The following is a 4,446-nucleotide window of genomic DNA, read 5'->3' as shown; positions in this document are numbered from 1 at the left end:
CAATAAATTCGACTATCGACTTAACACGCCTTTTTTTAAGAGTGGATAAGAATATAAAAATGCACTTATGTGATATTATCATATGTTATAATAAGTAAGCATATAATCGATGTGTCCTTTACATTTTTCATGAGTGTCACATAAGTGCTTTAAGATATAAATGTAAATTAGTGATATAATTAAAGATAAAATCACAAAACAGAATAAAAAAATTAATGCTTTAATTAAAATTATTAATTATTTAATCGTCGATGCAACCGCAGTTGCATCGGTGATTTAATGTATTCGTTGTTTTATGATTTCACCTACATTTTATATCACTTTAAACTCGATTACTTATTTACATGGTGTGTCCGGAAAGTAATGAGAATGATTTTTTTACGCTATCCAAAAGGGCTGCGTGAGGAAAGTGGGGCCCGATCGAGGTAGTTAAGGGAGAATCTTGGTTGGATTCTTCTCAGTTGAGCACGCTTCTTTCGAAGGTTGGTTTTCGGAGTGCTGTTTATCCTAAACGACTTCCCTTCCATACGACGAAGCATACTTTCCTATACGTTGTCTTCAACATTTTTAACGTTTCTGAGAAGCTGTTTTTCCAAGTTTTACGCAAGATTTAATTACGTAATGCTCCTCTGAATTTTCGTCCACGACGATATATTGAAAAACAAGGATGCACTTCTGTAACGTACCGACCGTTCGAAGGGTTCGGGCTCAACTGAGGAGGGTCCGACTGTATATCTGAGATGGCCCTTCAACTACCTGGACTCTCGACCATTACTTTCCTCATGCAGCCTTCCTGGGGAGCGCAAAAAAATCATTCTCATTACTTTCCGGACACACCATGTATATAAGCGAAAAACATTATATCTAATGGATTTGAATAATCAGTAAGAGTTCTTTCAATGCTCAAATTTAATATTTATATCTGTAGCTTATTTGTCGATTTATCTTATTATTAAATTTATAGGAATATAAAAATGTAGAAGAAAGAAACGCAACCTGATTAATGTACATATAGTTAATGATACGCTTAATTGTCTTAATACATAAATGAATACTTTATATGACACGATACAGATTATACTTTTGTAAAATGGGCAATGCTTAATTCACAAGATTTATCTACATGTTATACTGTGTAATAAGTGCAAAGCAAATAATTACTCGTTAAGATATTGTGATAATGAAGACATAATTTTAGACATATGACTTACTTATTCCTTTACTTGATCCTTTACTGTTTTCTTCACTTGTTTCTTTACTGTTTCCTTCACTTGTTCCTTTACTTATTTTTTTACTTTTTTCTTCACTTGTTCCTGATGCTTCTGAGTCTTCCTGACGTTTCATCTTTTTTGTCTGTATCATTGTCCGTATCATTTAAATCACTGCTTGAACTTGAACCAGTTTTCTTACATTTAGCTTGATTATGTAGATTGACTAAAGAAAAATAAGAAATACAATGATATTAGTTCTAATTATATGCCCTACTTCTTTGGAGGCCAAAGCTATCACTTTAAGGATTTTATTATTCGAACATTTATAGAAGCGATTAAGACTTAAATATTACATAGAATCACAAACGGAATTGCGTTTGAAAACACGCAATTTTGATTATAATTGATAAAATAATTATTATATATAAATGCTTTGATTAACATTTGTATCCGCTACATTTTCTTCAGCTATTCAACATTTTATTACTATCTATATTATATTCTTTAGTATTTTATTAAACCTTTAATGTATACTTACTCATGAATTGTTTCCAAGCGAGTATTTCGCATAATTGGTATGCTTAATGTCTCACCACAAAGGTCGCACATCACACGCATTGAAGGTATGCTTGATGTATCATCACAACAGTCGCACATTATACGCATTTCATCTATTATTGTAAAGTAATCCCAAATCGAAAGTGTTTTTTTTCCCTTCTTCCGCATTTTCGTTAATTTGTCTTTAGGTTTATATTTCAAGTTCAGACAGAGTTTTGTATTGGAAACTCACACCTGTTCTTCGGCTGACAAGACTCTAATAAATTTCAAGTTCAACAGTTAATGTTAAGATAAGAAATTCGGGCGTTTTGAAGGAACTGATAAATCTTTACGACCATCTTACCAAGGGAAAGTACTTATAAGATTTGCAAGATTACAGAGACTTGAGGTGGAGAAATATAAATTTATTTTACTTACAGAGGCAATTACGATAACCACGTGGTTGTATTGGGTTCTATTTCATGGGTGAATAATTCTTTGCACAAGTTTCTTCGGCAATCGACGCTGTCCGCAATAAGTAGAAATCACAATTTACGCTATGAATTTATAATTTAATATATATACAAGACGAAACTCCGAAATAAAAATTTACGCAATGAATTTAATATACAGAACAAAACTCTTCGAGGATGACTAAGCATTACGATAGACGGAAGGAAAGTGTCTCTTCTCTTCTTCCTACTTGCTACGCAGCCACGTGTTCCCCTTTTGTTTAGGCCCGGGTTTTCTAATCGATAAAGATCAATATTATCGATTTTTCCATGCGCGCGCGTCAGCCGTCATATATTCTAAAAAGCTGCTCACAATAAGTGCAAATAGAAAACAGTTTAATATTGATATATGTCGTTATTATTGCTCATCAGAAAATGTTGTCCTTTTCAATTTTTTGACACTATGTAGCTCTAGCAAGCAAGCTCGTTCTAGCACTGCATGAAAAAAAATTAAATAACACCAAAATGGTCCATTTGCGAAACTTGTGCCTACATTGGGACTATTAATCAGAAAGCTTTAAACTACAACATATCAAAATTTCAACCTATTCGCGACCGAAAGCCATTTTCCATTGATTTGCGGAGTTCTTTCTGCAGCTTCTAATATGCAATAATCTATATCATTTTTATTTGTCAAGTCATATTTTATTTATTTCTAGCAGTTGGCGGCTTCTTTTAAATTTAACTCAGTCTATATAATAAAAATATCATACGTTTATCGCGATCTTTTAACTGCATTAGAATTTTTTAGTTGTAGTATGACTGGGAGATAATTTAGAAGTATATAACAATTGATTGATTTAATTAATAACTATTACTAGGCCACTCGCAATGACTCGATCGGCATCACGTCGTATTAGGGGGTTTTTTCCAAGTAGTCCTCGGATGAGGACAGTCATGTGCCTTCTGCCCAACAGCAACTAGCACAAAGAATCTAATCCCAATAAAAAAAAGTCATCTAAAACCAAAAAACTTGACCCGGGTACAATTATTATATCGAGCTCCAATGTCAAATAATTCTGCCCGTTGCTTTAACGTATTTGAAGATAATGTACAGCACGTCCCAGTTTTTCTCTTGAATAAGACAAAAAATATCAATATCTTCCGTGAAGTTAACCTCTCTCAATTCAGCATCCAAAACAACTCTGTGGGTAAATCTGAAGAATAGTGGCCTCCTCACCGATTTCGTTCAACTTGGGCTTAATCGAGCGTTTTTGCACGAAACGACCGAATCTGGCAGAAAAAAGTATCGTTCTGCCCCGCGAAGCGAGATATTAACGGTTAAAGTTGACAGGAATCAGGTTATGATTCCTGTTATACCGACGAGATGCAGCGACTACGACCATGCCCTGCGGCCACACGCGCATGCTCAATGACGCGCTTTACAACTTAGCAGTCACTGTTTAGCGCTGCTACATTACGGTTTTGATTACAACAGAGAATATTTTGGAACACAAATTATTTCTGTTACAGATATTAAGCGTTGAAGTTAACGAAACAGAAATAAAATTATTAAAGCAGAGAATTGTTGGTATATGAAAAGTTCATATTTACATGTACTTTTCATACACCAACTATTCTCTGCTTTAACAAATTATTTCTGTTACAAATATTAAGCGTTTAAGTTAACGAAACATAAATAATTTGTTAAAGCAGAGAATAGTTGAATATCCGCAGCAGTGCCCAGTGCCAGTTCTGAGCTGAGCGTTGAATGGCGGCCGAAGAGGACGACCACGACGGCTCGCGCCGCCACGGAAGCCTCGCAGCAAGGAAGATCCGCGGGAGGCCAAGGCACGGGACCGAGCTCGGATCCCCGGGACCGCGGCGCGAGAACGCCGATCGGTTCACCTCGCCCAGGCCCGGCACGTCAGCCAAACCCGCTTCCCGACCAAGCCCGACACGCCCCGCTCCTCAGAGCCAATCCTTATTCCGAAGTTACGGATCCAATTTGCCGACTTCCCTTACCTACATTAGTCTATCGACTAGAGGCTCTTTACCTTGGAGACCTGCTGCGGATATTCTGTTACAAATATTAAGCGTTTAAGTTAACGAAACATAAATAATTTGTTAAAGCAGAGAATAGTTGGTATATGAAAAGTACACATAAATATTTACTTTTCATATATCAACTATTCTCTGCTTTAACAAATTATTTATGTTACAGATATTAAGTGTTGAAGTTAACG

At 35.6% G+C, this 4,446-nt stretch overlaps 1 long non-coding RNA gene across 1 annotated transcript; it reads right to left on the bottom strand.

Annotated features, from left to right (window-relative positions):
* Window positions 1-996: 996 nt before the first annotated feature.
* LOC112461843 lies at window positions 997-2,903 on the bottom strand. The gene is made up of 3 exons (XR_003041599.1): window positions 2,187-2,903; window positions 1,750-2,025; window positions 997-1,434 (listed from the first exon to the last, which is right to left on the bottom strand). It is a non-coding gene; the product is annotated as an uncharacterized LOC112461843 (long non-coding RNA).
* Window positions 2,904-4,446: the final 1,543 nt, after the last annotated feature.

The sequence above is a fragment of the Temnothorax curvispinosus genome, unplaced genomic scaffold (genome assembly GCF_003070985.1).
Source record: "Temnothorax curvispinosus isolate PA1 unplaced genomic scaffold, ASM307098v1 QBEX01011856.1, whole genome shotgun sequence".
Lineage (NCBI taxonomy): Eukaryota > Metazoa > Arthropoda > Insecta > Hymenoptera > Formicidae > Temnothorax > Temnothorax curvispinosus.
Note: the sequence above shows the minus strand (reverse complement) of the source record. Positions and strands in the feature narration are given on the sequence as shown.